The following is a 16,828-nucleotide window of genomic DNA, read 5'->3' on the forward strand; positions in this document are numbered from 1 at the left end:
TTTCCAATCCTACTGCTCTTCTGCCAGCCTGGGCCACCCACCGGGGTTGGTGACTGGGGGAAGTAGGAGAAGGGTGTGCTAGCATGTGTGTTGATGTGGGTAACTGCTTGTGTGCAAAGGGTTAGAGGGGTTTTGGGGAGTGAGGGAACAGGATGAGAGAGACAGGTATTGGTGGTATTGGGGTATGGGATGGGTGGGGTATTGGGGAGTTGGGGTGGGAGGGAGGGAGGGAGGGAAGGGAAGGGGTATTTTAGGTGAGGTGGAGTCTGTAATGCCCTGGGTGGGTGCTGGCCCACGTTGGGTGTCCAGGTGGACCTTGTTTTCCTGGGCAGTGGGGAGGGCCTCTGTCTTGGGGAGTGGGTTTCTCTTGGGCTCCAGGGCCCTGTGCTCTGTCCCTCTCAGGAGGGCCAGTGCCTGGCAGGGTTGGCAGCAGATGTCCCCCTGGCTGGGGCCTTCCTCTGCATCCCTCTGGTGCATGCGTTGTCGTCCTGGTGGTGAGTTGGTCATGATTTGTGCTCTTGGGGGGTCTCACCTTTTGTGAGTAGTCATTTTGTGTTGTGATTTGTATAGTTGGAGTAGATTGTAGTAGAAAGCTTTACGTTAGAATTAATTATGTAGAACTGTGTATAGTATTTTGGTTAAGTTTCCGTTCAGATAATAGTAAATAGTAATTGTTATTTTGTTTATATAACCAAACTTAGGACACCTTTTGTTGTTACTTGATTAGTCGGAACCTGGATTTGTTAATAAAGTTTTGTTAACTATTTAAGTTTTGTCCGGCTTTGTTTTGTTATCGACCCAAACGCCCTAGACCAACAAGAGGCTAATAACAATGTCGGTATTGGACTTTGACATTAACATTGTTTTCTTATTTATCTGCTTACTTTTAAAAAGCAAGAAACAATTTCCTTGTCTTCAAACTGTGCCTTAAACCATTAAACAATATACAAAATTTCCTAACAGCAATTTAACATTTAGAGAATAATGAAACCTCTTTTATTTCCGAGATAGCAAAACACAGGGATTGCAAAATGATCTGTAGCAGGATTTCAAAGCATGTTCAAGTTCAGGTTCAAGTTCAGGTTCAAGTTCAAGTTCAAGTTTATTTATATGGCACATTTTCTGCTACAGCAGCTGCCCAAAGGGCTGAACAATAGCACAACAACAAATGGAATGCTCCACAGTTGAAATAAAACACTACACAATAAAACAATAAAAATCAATAAAAAATCAAATAAAATAAAAGAATATGATAAAACTGGAATTAAAAGTAAAAACACACAGATGTCAAGCTCAATTTTGTTTGAACACCAGTACAAAAAAGTGGGTCTTGAGTAGAGACTTAAAACCAGAAATAGACTAAGCAACTCTGATGTGTATAATAATAAAAAAACTCCACAAAGGAAGTATTAAAATATTTCCTAAACTTTAGGTGAGATGTTGTACATAACACTGCCGTTAATTAAGGACAAACCGCAGATGTTTTTGTTGCCACCAGCATATTTTTGGTGAATTGAAGGTAGCAGTGACATAAGCTTTATGACTTGCTGAGAGATTAAGCGAAGCAACCTACAGGTGTCTTTAGCCGACTGTGCCCTCCTAACTTGAACGACATACACTACTAACAAAAGGTTTGGGGACATTCAATTTTCAGATGAAATCTACTAAAAATGTAAAAGGTTCATGCTTCACTGATACTAAATCATGAATATAGGGCATTTAAGTAAGATCCTGCAATGGTAATTCCTTCTAACAAACAATTAACTAAAACAAAAGCCAACAACAATGGTGGGTTTATCACTAGCGTGGAGTACTGAAGCTGCAGAACAATAACCTGACATTTCACATGGTTTGTTATGCAGAACCGTTTGGAAAATGTTGGAAAAGTTGGAGATTTCATAAAATTCTTGACAGATGATTGGACAAACCATGTGATGATCATCATATATTAGAGGCGAGCTCCAGCCAGTAGATTGTTGCCTGTTGTTAAAACTGTTGGAAGAAAAGTGAAAATATTTTTTTTTCTACTTGAAATACAATGCAATATTACTCTTTGTACTATTTCTTAAATTATGCAGTTCTGATAGAATAGACTTTTACAAAGTCAAAACTATACTACTGCACTTGAGATACAGTGGTATAATTTATAGTAATATCAATAGTTTGTTGTCTTGTTAACAGTCAATGTGTCATAATGAATATAAATTTTGGTTTAAAAGTGACAAATTAATTAGACTAAAACATCCATCAAGACGTCATGTGTCTGTCAGTGTTATGCTCATGCGTTCAGAAAACTTTCACCACATTAAGTGCAGCTCTGGTTTGATCAGAGGGTCAGTCAACTTGTGATCAGCTAAGACATGCAAATGAATGAAACAAGAAGGACAGGGAGAAATGGAGGTTAACAACTTGTCAGGAAAACAGGAGTATGCTTTTAAGCTGGAGTGCAAATTGGAAAATTAGGAAGGAGGTCAAGATGGTGTGAAGTCAGGAGATGGCTGAAGGCTGCTGAAGTGCCATGATGAGTGGCTGGGGTAATTATGAAGGTAGAGCAAATAGTCGTGGGAGAGCATGACTGGAGTGATGGGGATTGCTGAATGGAAATTGATTAAAAAAATAAAAAATAAATAAGTAAAAACTTGCTTTGATACAATGAGGTTGTTTTTCTTTTCTTTTTTTCATAGACTGATATTGTTGGCCGTATTAAAATGAGATGGTGGTACTGTTCTGGATTAGTTTATCTGTACTTAATTCTTAAATGATCAGAAGAAAATGATGTGGCAAATCAAATGTTAAATTCTGAAGCCAAACAATGAAGTCTATAAAAACAAAAACACTTTACTGACAATGTGTCTCAAAACCCTAGTCTTACAGAATTTAGGCTCATGGACTTGGAGTTTGTTTTTTATTGTGTCCTAACCAAACTGTTAGGACATAATGCATCTGGGACTTCCTGACTTTGGATAACAAGCTTCACCACAACTTTGGGTGGCGCCAAAGCGCAAGAAATAAGAAACTGGGAGAGAAACCATCACTGATCATCACTTTAACCACCCGGAGAATCGTTTTATGCCTTCGGCCGTCTCCACGTCGTTCTAGATGATGTGTGAATCTTAAAAACGGGTGGTTGGACTTACCACCTGTCAGGAATGATGAGCAGGTCACATCGTTGACGACCGTGCCTTTTCTCCCCTACTTTTTCTTTGCATTGTAAAACGTTTAGATTTGTGTGCAAGGCTCCCTGCCTTGGTTTAATATACATGGACAACTTTGTTATCTACGCAAGAGAAAGTGAGGCGCACGCTGGAGTGGCGAGATCATAGACGTTTTCCAAGATCCAATCCTCTCAAAGATAAAGAGTTAACGACGTCTCAAGGACACTAAGAACAGGATTAAGTATTGTGCCGTCTAACCTACTTCTTCTCGCCCTTACATCTTGTCCTTGTCCTTCGAACATTTGCGTAATGGCATTTGGTGCACTTGGAATAAAGGTAAGGAAATCATTTTTGGTCATTAATGAGTTTTTTTTAAGCTTTCTGGATTAAGTATGTGAAGTTGCCCCAGATAGCGAAATGCAGTCAGAATGCATGTATTTGTGTTTGGACGTTTATGAATGCCGTTAAATCCTTCAAGCGCAAGTGCAATCGTGTTCTAAAAAGCAAGAAGTAAAAGAAGTATTTACGGGGCCGTTGTGTACACACCACAACTTTATCAAGGGCACCTTAATGCATAAGGACGCGTTCAACATTCGCACATCTCTCCAAAGGCGCCCGGGTTAGTGGTTTTTGCAGAATATGCACCTGTTCGGAGACGATCAGTATCTCAAAAATTCGGATTTTTTCATTTTTTTTATTTTTTTGTCATGACAGCATGTATGGTAATATAAACGCCTCGACCTTCCCTGATCTGAACACCCAATATTCCGAGCTAAGATGTGTGCCGTACCGTTATTTAAGAGGTCCTCAATCTAAGCCAAGAAAAACATTCAGTTTGAGGTTGAGAAAAAGAAAAAGGGCAGGGCTTTGCACTTAGTCTGTAAAGAGAGACATCATTTCGTGATACCGGCTCAGTTAGTAGGATGCATGAATTACAATTTAGGAAATATACAATTTGGAGCGTCAATGCGTTCACTTTTGCCAACAGAGCGCACAGAAAGAGAGCAGCATCTAGTTCCAATTCAACCCATTTATCTGTACAAACATTGGAACTATTGTAATCCATGTATTCTTGGTTATCACATGAATTTCAAGCCCCGTCTACCTCTGTACTCTTGGAGACAATGACCAGTGAATTAGTTGAAGTTCTACTGCACACTGTGACACGTCTTCATTTGATTGTGTCATGGTACGCTGCTGGAGATATTTATCTGGCAGGAGTCAGTCATATATTGACACTGGACTGGAATATGTGCATGGTGCTGCTGACAGTACAGAAAGCATCGAGAAAAAAGCTGCATGATCCAATAATCTAAAGGATGTATTTAGAAATTTTTCCTCTCCTCTCGATTTCTCTTCTCTCCTCTCCTTTCCTTTCGGTCGTAATATGAGTGCAAAATTTTCCCAAAAGCTGCAGGCTTTGGTAATGCTTTTCAAGTGTGCAAGGAATATTTAAAAGGCATTGCTGTAGGATGTCTACCTCAATCTAGGGTTGGCCCTGTTCTTTCCAGAGGCACACATTTGGGAAATGAGAGATGAAGGGTAGCGTGGCTCAGGCCAGCTTGAGTCCATTGATATTCTGCCTGTGTCCTGCTCCATAGGCAGCCCATTGTCATGGCTCACTCAGTGGGATAGTGTCTGATGATTGAGGTGTTTGGAAAAGCATTGAAAACCAGCTTGAAAAAGAAACTAAAGGTTAATTTATTGAAGGTTACAGATATGCCTTCAAAGTAAAGGTTAAAGATACAGCATATGTGTTTACATGCTGTTAGTTGCATGCAGATGAATCCAAATTATGCAAAAATAATCTAACATCTGTCATGTTTGCATTTCATTACATTCACCTTTTGATGACTCAGTTCACACTCATATAGTCTTAAAACCACTTTTTGTTTTTAAATTTAAATTGTACTTTGTGTTATTGCCATACACCAACAGCTCTTTTATGTTCTGTTTGCTCATGCCACAAAAATAAGTTCCCAAACAAGAGGGATGGGTTTAAAGTTTCAAAGAGTTCAATCCCTCTGGCACCAGGAGAAAGATTGCCACACTGTAGTCAATTCATGGCCAGCCAAGCGGGGAGATTTATCTGTTGTGGTCATGTGAAATTGCAAGGGTCTGCAAAATTCTGTCCGGGTCTAGTGAGTAATACAGATATTCCATTGCTTTGGGAAATGAAGAAGTAACAGAAAGGGGTCTTGATTTTTGTGGGATTTTTTAAGTACTGACAAATGGTTGCCTGTATTCTTTGCCAGATGAAAATGATCAAGCCTGTAAGCAAATAAGCAGAAAAATGAACAACTCCTGAAGGATCAGTTAATACAAGTTGGTTTTAAAGAGCGCCACTAATGTCGAAAACGTAAGTGTGAAACCGTACAACAGGCTCCAGTGGAAGTTTTTCACTGTCAACATTGATTTTTTTCCACACTCTTAAGCAATTGCTTCTTTCAGTTTTTCCACTCCCTGCTGTAAATATCACTGTTAATTCATTTGCAGCTTAAAAGAAAACCTCCAGCAATCTTCAACCTGGATCCTATTTTCCCTTGCATTTCAATGTGAAATATCAATAACTACGAAGAACAAGATAAAGATGCATATGTCAAGCATATGCCTTGCCTGAACTGTCAAGTGCAAAAAAAAAAAAAAAAAAAAAAAAAAAAAAAAAACTGGCAAGGCAAAATCCAAGACTAATTCTTAAATTTGCAACCATCAAGCTCAGATCAATAACACGTGTTTGACAAGATTAAGGAATGGTATTTCTTCTGGGGTGTTGCTGATGATGAAAAGCCTTGCTTTGAAATGGAGTGGGAGTTGAGTTGTTGCAGGAAGGCACTGGTCTACCTGTGAATGGCAGCAGATTCAGTGCCTGTTAGAAACAGGCAGAATACAAATTGTAGCTTTTTAAAATGTGACAACAAAATGTCAGAACTTGCAGTAGAAAAACCCTCAGAAAAAATCTTTGTTAGGCTAGAACATAGTTAAGTTGTTGTTAGCTGTTCTAAAAAGTGGATAGCAGCTGTCCTGTTCGTATACTGGTCTTTACAAATTATTTGAGCTGTTTTTCAGTTTTTCAGTGTAATAAGAAAAGAAACAGTCAATCAAAGGAAAATCCAGTTAAACAATGGAGATAGCTGCTGAGGAAGATTGTGTGGAAGTAATTTAATTAGCTAAAATTCATTCTAATCTATTCCCTCTCCTCTTATTCTTGCTGTAATTTCTAGGAGCTCTTCTGTGAACTTCAGCAGAGACAAACAGTGATGCCTATCAGATTTAAATGCCCCTATGCAAATAAACATAAATTATGTAAATATTCAGCTCTGGGATGTGGGACAAAATCTGAGTTTATGATTACTGAAGCTCAGACACGCCAATCCTAATCAGTCAGGTCTGATTAGAATTGGTGTGATTTTAAGAAACCTCTCATAACATACCTCAGTTCGCATATAACACAATCACTGAAAAGGATGGTACAGGTGATATCATAGGAAGCAAAACTAACAAAGTTGTCGGCACCCTCTTCAAAATGTTGCCAGACACTTATCAGGTGTTTCATATTGCACTTATGCAGAGGTTTAGTGTCATGTCCTTTTTATTTAAACTGATATCTGATATCCAAGATACAGGTGAATATGACACAAGTTGAGAAATCCTGAAATTCTCTTTTGGAGAAGCAGTGGATACATATTTGTTGTGAGGACCTTTTCTTCCATTGACTGCCAAAAAAGGTTTAATAATTCCCTTCTGACAGACATCAGATGGCACATGCACCTTCTTATTATCATATAATTTGTAAATGGCAATGACATTAACATATGATAGATACCGTGGTCTCTGAGCCAAGATGTAGCAAACAGGGAGTGAAAGAATATTTAAACATGGTGCATTTCTTCATAACTAAAAGTTTAATTAATAAACTTGATAAAAGATGTGTCACTTAATAACTATTATTCTGTTTGGTCTGCTATAGTTAGGTGTTGAAAGCATGAAGAGATCAAGGAATGACATTTAAAAGGTGCACAGGATGCAATTAAACTTTCTTACCTTTGTTTCCATTTACCCGAGTTGCACATTTTCTCCTTCTTGCCATCTAACTTTGTGAAAGTCCTATCAGTAACTCATTTGTCATGCATTATTCAACTAGTCAGTGGTGTCATTTCAGCACTCAGTCGGTGTCAGTCAGTTATGGAAAGACATTTTCTTTTGCAGTACAGCATAAAAGTGGCTCAGTTGGGGGTCCTCTGAGCGTCAACCCTGAGGCACCCGCTACCACTATCCCAGCAGTTGGTGAAATTATAGTCATAAGCTTTCCACAAAGAAGCAATGAGGGCACCGCTTATGGCGGCCTGCCTGGACCACCATAAGCAGGTGTCAATTGTAAGGTTGGAAAAAACACACACAAAAAAGAAATAAAATCTGGTCAGCCAGCTTATCAACCAGCCATCTTGCTTTTCCAAACCTTCTGCCATAAAAGATGGGGCCGCACATGTTTGAACATTTGGTGGTTTGTTATCTAGATGGAAGGTGTGTGTTGTTAAAATAAGAAATTAGATATGAGTGATTATTTGAAATGTCATCATGGCCCAAATCACATCACGGCTGTTCTCTTCACAGTATGGATATTTTGTCAGGCAGTGTTGGAAAATCCTGTAAAATCAGAATCTTATCAGTGCATCTTATCAGTGCATGCCTGCAATGACTTGAAAGTAACAATTATTCGTGTTTCAGTAACTAATTTAAACTTACTCTGCCAGAAACAGTAAACAAAGCAAATGAGAGCAATTATATTACACATTCAGCTATGTTAAAATGCAGTATACATTGTGTGCAGAATTATTAGGCAAATGAGTATTTTGATCACATCATCCTCTTTATGCATGTTGTTCTACTCCAACCGGTACAGGCTTGAAAGCCTACTACCAGTTAAGCATATCAGGTGATGTGCATCTCTGTAATGAGAAGGGGTGTGATCTAATGACATCAACACCCTATATCAGGTGTGCATAATTATTAGGCAACTTCCATTCATTTGGCAAAATGGGTCAGAAGAGAGATTTGACGGACTCTGAAAAGTCAAAAATAGTGAGATGTCTTGCAGAGGGATGCAGCACTCTTAAAATTGCCAAGCTTTTGAGGCATGATCATCGAACAATCAATCGTTTCATTCAAAATAGTCAACAGGGTTGCAAGAAGCGTGTTGAAAAAACAAGGTGCAAAATAACTGCCCATGAACTGAGGAAAATCAAGCGTGAAGCTGCCAAGATGCCATTGGCCACCAGTTTTGCCATATTTCAGAGCTGCAACATCACTGGAGTGCCAAGAAGCACAAGGTGTGCAATACTCAGGGACATGGCCAAGGTAAGGAAGGCTGAAACACGACCACCACTGAACAAGACACACAAGATAAAACGTCAAGACTGGGCCAAGAAATATCATAAGACTGATTTTTCTAAGGTTTTATGGACTGATGAAATAAGATTGAGTCTTGATGGGCCCGTGGCTGGATCAGTACAGGGCAGAGAGCTCCACTCCGACTCAGACGCCAGCAAGGTGGAGGTGGGATACTGGTATGGGCTGGTATCATCAAAGATGAGCTTGTGGGACCTTTTCGGGTTGAGGATGGAGTCAAGCTCAACTCCCAGTCCTACTGCCAGTTTCTGGCAGTACTCCACTGCGTGGCTGGCCAGAAAAGGTCTAAAAGAAGAAAAAATAATGACATGGCCTCCTTGTTCACCTGATCTTAACCCCATAGAGAACCTGTGGTCCCTCATCAAATGTGAGATCTACAGGGAGGGAAAACAGTACACCTCTCTGAACAGTGTCTGGGAGGCTGTGGTTGCTGCTGCACGCAATGTTGATCGTGAACAGATCAAGACACTGACAGAATCTATGGATGGCAGGCTTTTGAGTGTCCTCGCAAAGAAAGGTAGTTATATTGGTCACTGATTTGTTTTTGTTTTGTTTTTGAATGCCAGAAATGTATATTTGTACATTTTGAGTTGTTATATTGGTTTCCCTGGTGAAAATAAATAAGTGAAATGGGTATATATTTGTTTTTTGTTAAGTTGCCTAATAATTATGCACAGTAATAGTCACCTGCACACACAGAAATATCCTCCTAAGATACTAAAACTAAAAAAGCCCCACTCCAACTTCCAAAAATATTCAGCTTTGATATTTATGAGTCTTTTGTGTTCATTGCGAACATAGTTGTTGTTCTATAATAAAATTAATCCTCAAAAATACAACTTGCCTAATAATTCTGTACACCCTGTATGTTAACAGAAAGCCAATGGAATAAATAAACAATTCAAGTTAAAATATATATTTTCAAAACATCTCTAACATTAAATGTGTATTCATAATTTCATGAAATATTAGAATTTTAAAATATTTTTAAAGTAAATTTGGCCATTGAGTGATATTCAGGGTAGAATAAAAATTATGTATTACTGGAAAAAAAAAAAAATATATATATATATATATATATATATATGTTATGAGTGAACATTCAGATTTACTCTAGAAAACATTTTCCTTTTACTTCTGGAAGCTTGCATGGAGTGTTGTGACCTTACAGTGGAGAGTGCAGCATTTCATCAGCTCAGCCATGATATGTTGTAGATTTATAGCCAAAAGCTTGAAGCTGCATCAGGTCATCATAGAGCTTGACTAAGCCTCTTGGCCGGCAGCAATAGTTGAAATCTGTGTCCAGGTCTTCAATGAAGCATGAAGGAAGAAGATGATTGCATATATAACACAAACTCCTTTCATGTGGCAACATCAGTAGTCTAAATAGAAGTAGAGAGATATGGAAGTTAATAATATGGAAACCCATGCACACAAATGCACATGTTTATTTAGTCCTATCTCTGGGTCACTCTTTTAGTGCTCCCTTTTTTCTTGCTCAATAGAGTAGTTATGTACTTTTTATACTGCTTAGTGTCTAAGATAGAAGAAGCTGTTGAAGCTTTTTAAATCAATTTCATAGTGATTATGTTGAATCACATTTTTTTCTACTTCTGAATGGCTAAATCTCATTGTACTAGAAAGGAAAATAGAAGAATAAACTGTTGAAGATTTAAACAGAAAGATGGTTGTCGGTCTTGTACTTAAATTTAAACCCTGCGGGAAACAATATCACATGGATGGAAACAACCCTGTAGCATTAGACAGGTTTATTTAATGACTTTTTAAAACATTTGATTGGTTTCTTTGAGAAGATATCAGTTAAACTAGCTAATTCTATCAAAATGAATGAGTCCATTGTGTGTTGGTGTAGTGGAGTGTTTTGGTAACTGAGGAACAAGAGTCAGTTTTGATAAGCTCCCTGCATGCATGTGTGTGAGTAAACGCCATATGCAACCTTTCTATGAAACACTCATCAAATGTGTCTTAGTAATAAAGGACCTGCATAAGAACTCTTTTTGCTGAATCCCCCGTTCTAACACTGTGAAAGTGCAAAACCAAATTGCCGATTACACCAGCTGCAGAAGTTAAAATAAAGCAGCGTCATGCTGCTCATATTTCGGCCTTTGTCCCCTGATTCAACAATAAGAAAGAGGCTAACAGAAGTTTTCTCTTTCCCTGCTTCCAAGCAGGTAAAGTTACCTTAAGATATTGTTTTTATTGGCTGCCCTCACAAGACATTGATCATTTATATCTTTTGCTCAAGAAAATACTGCCTGATTTTTTATTTTATTTTATTTTTTTTTCCTTTTACCGTTTGTGTAGCTGTTTGTACCATTATGTTTGCTGACTGGAATTCCATTAACAAAAGACAATATTTGAGGCTGTTTCAGAATGAATGTTTCTTTACAAAATGCAAATAGGCAGAACGGATGTGAGCAGCCATATTCTGGGATTAGCTTTTCTAAACAGTGACCATGTCATTTGTAGGTGTGGGCAAAAAATATTGCGGTCATGTTTTAATTTCACAGTTCAGTAAGAGATTTCATCTCAGCTGTTCTGCCAATGTATGTTCTGTTACTGAAATAAGCAAGAAATAAGCAAGATGGCTGAATGGAGCCCATGCAGTTCTTTATGATTAAAGAAATTTAAATTGATGAATCTTTATAAACTAAATTAAATCCAATCCACAGCCCATAAAATTAATCAAAGCATTAAGAAACAATAAAAAACGAAGTCATTGTAAAACGACAGCAGCACACATTTTGTCTTATGTGTATGTGCAAAAGCACAGAGTATATTTTTCATCAAGATGCTGCTTGGTCTATTTAAAAGTCTGCATTTACTGACATTTGTTTTGGAGGCAGGGCAACAAGCTGTAAACACAAAATTAACATGACATATAATCACTGAATAAAGTAGCTATGGAAAATGTGCTTGCAGACACACGGTTGGTACCAATTTTACTCTCCTCTTAGCTCTGTTTGATCTCCAGCTCCTGAGGAAGGTATTTGGCTCTTCAGCTGCTCAGCGCTCCAGTAATGCATCCATGGCTAAATTAGGTTTGTGCTCATTGGTGCTGGGTTGAGACCAGCTTTCCCACGTAATCAAAACAGAGCAGTCCTTTTTCACTTGATGTACTAGTAATATAATATAATGACATTCACTAATCAATGTTCTGCTTTTTAAAAAAACAGGCACACTCACAACCCCAACCTACATTTTGACCTGTTTCACTGTCTTTGGTGCTGTCAATTAGAAAACTAAGGAATGTATTAAAGGACAGAGTAACAATTTCTAGTACTGCTCTTGGAGAAGCACTAGTACAGTTTGAGTTTCAGCGTGACAATACTTTACCTGGGAAAAAAAAAGAAGTTTTTATTAGTAGTGATACTTGTGACCATTTGATGTACCTGTAATTTATGCATATTTTGTGGTTATATTCGTCTTAACTGTAGTACTTTTTTATATTTTCTCAATCAATACTGACACAAATGTATTCAAATATTGGATCTACAGTAACGGCACATAATGAAATTGGCCAAGAACTACAGTCTTTTATTTGCGTTCAGTGACATCTTGTGTGATAAGCCACATTGGCTTCATTATACGCCTTTGTTCTATTTACCACTCTAAGATACAGTGAAAAAATGGTGCTGTCTTTTAATACAACTGTGGACAACTCCACCCAGATAGGATTTACACAAACCTGACCTAAATAGAAATTAATCTGTTGAGGTTAGTGGTGAGCAGAAATCCTATTTATTTTTACTGAATTACTTTGAATAACTTATAATATGTGTGGCTCATGCTCTCTTCTTTGCCACAGCACAAGCTTAAACTACCAACACCACAAAGCAATTATTAACAAGAAGTAAAGGTGAATGGTAAAGCAAAACCTTATAAATGACATTTATACATTTTAGAAGAAGGTCTGAACTCAGATGGCAGGTTGATAACAGACCTGAGATATCAGCTTTTTAAAAGCTGCTGGAAAGAAATGAATGTAATTTACTTCAAACTGTATTCAAAAGCAGTGGTTAGTCAGCCAGGGTCCCCGAAGACAACAACAGCTTGGCTGGAACCCATTTTCTTTTTGTAATCTATTTTTTTTTTCATTCCAACATCTAAAAGGCTAATAATGCAAACCCACACAAGGAGATCAAAAGTTTTAACAGGGAAACAAAAGAACAACCACAAAAAAAAAAAGAAAGAAAAAGATCCATCTGTGGAGATCATGGCTCAAAAAGTAGCATAAATGAAGCTGCAATAGATTTTCCTCCACTGATGCAATAGATGAGATGGGGTTATGAAATTGCTTGATTGTTTTAGTTAGCTAGCCAAATTTAATTACACTTGTGGGAGAGTAGGTAGATAGTAAGAGCAATGGGTTAGAACGGTAGTATTATTTGTTAAAAAAAAGCACCAAAGCATTGGTATTGGTTGTGGATGCACATTTAAAGCAGCTAAAACACCGCTGTGTTATACATAACACTTATAGGTATGTAACACAATTATATTCACGTGAATGCAATGAATTTTAATGCACCGTTTAGAGTTCTTTTCAATTCTAAATATGGATTTTTAATGATGATTGCAGTTTAAGAAAGAAAATTGCTTTCTTTTGCACTTGGGTTCTTATGTTTGGAATCCTGAAACGACAAACAAATTCCTTTAAACTCCAACATAACACAACACTTTGTTTGGGCTCACCAGGTCAGCGACACACTCCGTCGTGTAGCCAGGTTTGATGTCACTGTTGAGTTATAACCTTGATGCAAGCCTCACAGATCAATTGCTATGCTGTCATACTGCACAGAACAACACTCACTGTTATGTTGACCCCACTCTCAGAAGATTTAAGAAGGCAACAGATGAACAACTTGAAGCTGATATTCCACTTAGTAAAGACCTGTTTGTGCCCTTCTACCCAAACCAGAACGATGTTGTGCTTAGGGCACCCAAATGGCTAGCAGAGGCCCTGGGTTGGAGGGGTAAAAGAGAATCTGAAGGTTTCCATTCAGTAAAGCAGAGTTGAGTTTGTACTTTTTATACTTCCATTTTTTTCCAATTATAATTCCAGTTTTTATATTAATCTGCTGTTTAATCAGGTTTGTGTACCAAAACTATAGACAAACATCAGGATTTGGGTTAAAATACTCCCAGATGTTAACACTATAGAGCTTGAACCTATTATCGCATTCCACCGCTAGATAGCAGGCATGTGAATTGGCCGTCAGGAAATGGCCGCGCTCATCAGCAGCGGTCAACAGCAGATTAAAATATATATTAATCTAATTAATAAGAGGCTTTGTCATATTATTAATTTTGATTAATTGCATTTTAATCACATAACATTGGTTGCTCCATTTTTTTATTTAAATGGATTGTAGTGGATGACTGAATCAAATAATAAACACAGACATTAATATATTAATATATTAGACTAGTAATGTCTAGAAAAATGCATTTATATTCAAAACAGTACAAAAATAAATAGAAAACATCCCTGGCCAAAATTGAACAGACATAACATTAAAGTACTTTAACTAACAGCTCAGGCTGTTCTCTAATTAAAACATGTTACACTACTTTTAACTTTTTAAATGTTTGCGTCCACACTGTTCATTAATAGGCATTAATATCAGTAAGCCAAGGTGGGATCAGCCAGTGTCAGCTTTGCACGTGTCATTTTCAGTCCGGTCATGGATCTCTGACTGTAGCTGGGTGCTGCCGCTGAGGACCAAGGCTCTAGTGAACTCTTGGATGGGGATGGGACCTCAGTGCTCAATAAATTATATGTGCTCTTACGTCAGTCTCCAAAAGTCTCCAATAACACCAGAAAAATTGGCTAGATTTTTTCACTGGTCGCTTTTTTGAAATAAAGCTGCTCGCGGGGTCTGAAAACTGGCTAAATACAGCGCCAAAGTAGTTAAACCGGCAACAGTAATATAGCCGAACTCTAACGTGGGTCTCAATTTGATCAGTGTACCAGGAAATCATGCACTGACATAAGTTCTGCGTTGTTTGGAACGCAAACTGCAATTAAATGTATTGATGTTTTTAACACATTAATATTTCTCTAATTAATTGATAGTAAATAACCTGTTAAAGTCCCATCCCTATGAAATTAGATGGGTAATTTTACTACCATTGTAAACTCTGGTTCATAGTCAACATCTGTTTCTCTCTCTTTTACAGTATGCCCTAAAAACTTTAAAGACTCTGGCGCCTAAAGGGTTAAGTGCAACAAGCTTCTTTCTTTTCCATTTTCTGGGTTACCTTGGTGACTCATTCTTTTGTACCTCGTGTTTTGAAAACTGGCAAAAAGACCAAGTTTCTGCACATGAGGAGATGAAATTGAAAAGTGATTAATCTTACTGCAGTTGCATTCCTTGTGCTTGGCCAAAAGGTAATTATGAAGTGAATCAGAAGAACTTTATTGGAAAAAGAAAAAAAAAAACAACAACCTCTTTTTCCTGCTTTAACATTGAAAGTTATTTTTAGCTGTTTGAGTAAATTATGTTTCCAATCATGTTTTCTCTAGAGGATAGTCTCACAACATCATAGCTAGAGGGGCTCAGTATGCTTCTCTGCTTGAAAACACTATCCAGCTGTTAGCTAAATGCAGAAAATGACTTCTTAGTACGTTTTAAGTTGGTTTTAACTTCATTAAACATGTTTAAATAATCACAGGGTTTTCATCTCAGATTTTTGGCATGCAAAACCAAACTTATCTTTTTAGGGCAGCTTCTTGAAGGGCAAAAATACAGAATCCAAAGGGGAGATTAAATGTATATATTATAAAGTATTATATTAAGTGTGTATTTGTTGTTCTGTTCTGCAAGTGAACACGTTTAATATTAGGTGACAATAAATAAACCTACCCCATTCCAGCAAGCTCTACTGGAGACCCATTCAGTTTCACCTCATTAGTTCACTTGAATGTAAGCTTTTTTTTGTTTTGTAAGAAGATTTATTATTATTATTATTATTATTATTATTTTATTTTATTTTTATTATTATTATTATTTATGGGTTTCTTCCTTAGATATTTTGACTATTATACGAGTGTCTACCAGGTGCTGTTACACCGATTATCATTCAAAGTGTTTCTGTAACTCATGAGGTAAAAAAAAACAATAAAATCATTCATCATAAAAAGAGAACATTATGGTTTTGACACCTGCTGATAATCAGGTCAAATGAAGCAGAGCTTGACCTAATCGAAACCAGTGTGGCGCCGCTTTTGTTTTCAGATTGAATGAGGTGCTACAGTTGCTTTCCCAATACTGTTTAAACTAAAGGTAGGAGCATAAGCATCAGAAACTGCCAACCGTCACCTGTTAAAATCACATGATGAAGATGTGAAGATCATTAAAATTTTATCTTTTAATCATTTTATCTTCCAATGTAATGTGACAGGCTTAGCATTAAAGTTGCCTGCCATCAGCTGTTATGGGTAGGCATCTCAAGAAAGGATATTGTTACATCTCTAACATTTGTCAACACAAAATACAAAAGATCCAATTTCCGTGTAGCCTTCAAATGTCGATAAAGGCTGGAATGTGTGAAAAGAAATGGCAGTTCACTTCTGCTTCACTTTGGTCATATCTGTTTTGAGTCAGTGCTATTCAGTTACCCTGTCTGCATGGCATGTCGACCGCCCTCCAATTTCCCACTGTGTGTTAATGACATAAAAAAAGAAAATTCTGTAATCTAGAAATTTGTGTTCATAGTCCTGACTTTCATTATTTCTCCATATGTAGTCACAAAATGATACGATATAAACTATCGAGTAGGAGCATTTCCCTGTTTCCTCAGGCAGAGTCCCTATATGGATGCTGGAGAGTTTGGTGGTGGAGTAAGATGCAGGGCTAGCATTAAAAGAGACATCACATTTTGTCTTTCTAACCCATTACTTTTAAAACATTTTCCTTGCTGTTGTTTTTATTATCCGGTTAGATTTGCTAAAGCACCATACATCTAAAACAATTTGAACAAAACAACATCTAATGCATTTTGCAGATGTCTCTCTGGGTGACGGGACAATCTGAGAAGATGCAAATGTGGTTCAGGCATTAAAGAATCCACCAGCTGAGATAAATTAGATTGAAAGTGGTGGATATGTTGAAAAAGCAAAGCACAATATTTTTCCATCTACGCTTGTAAAACAATGTCTGTTTTCGTTTTATTTCACAATTTATCTTGAGGCAGAGTTGTGGTAACCCTTGTCCAAATGCAAATTCAGTAAATTAAAGGCTTTT

At 37.4% G+C, this 16,828-nt stretch overlaps 1 protein-coding gene across 4 annotated transcripts in view; it reads left to right on the forward strand.

Moving 5' to 3' along the window:
• Window positions 1–3,092: 3,092 nt before the first annotated feature.
• The window catches only part of pcdh15a (protocadherin-related 15a), a 249,930-nt gene continuing 236,194 nt past the window's right edge, over window positions 3,093–16,828 (forward strand). For all 4 annotated transcript variants that reach the window (XM_042010341.1, XM_042010343.1, XM_042010344.1 and 1 more), the window contains exon 1: window positions 3,093–3,491. The gene's annotated coding sequence lies outside the window, so the exon portion shown is untranslated. The remainder of the gene's footprint in view (window positions 3,492–16,828) is intronic.

Source organism: Melanotaenia boesemani, chromosome 16 (assembly GCF_017639745.1).
Source record: "Melanotaenia boesemani isolate fMelBoe1 chromosome 16, fMelBoe1.pri, whole genome shotgun sequence".
In the NCBI taxonomy this organism is placed as follows: Eukaryota; Metazoa; Chordata; class Actinopteri; order Atheriniformes; family Melanotaeniidae; genus Melanotaenia; species Melanotaenia boesemani.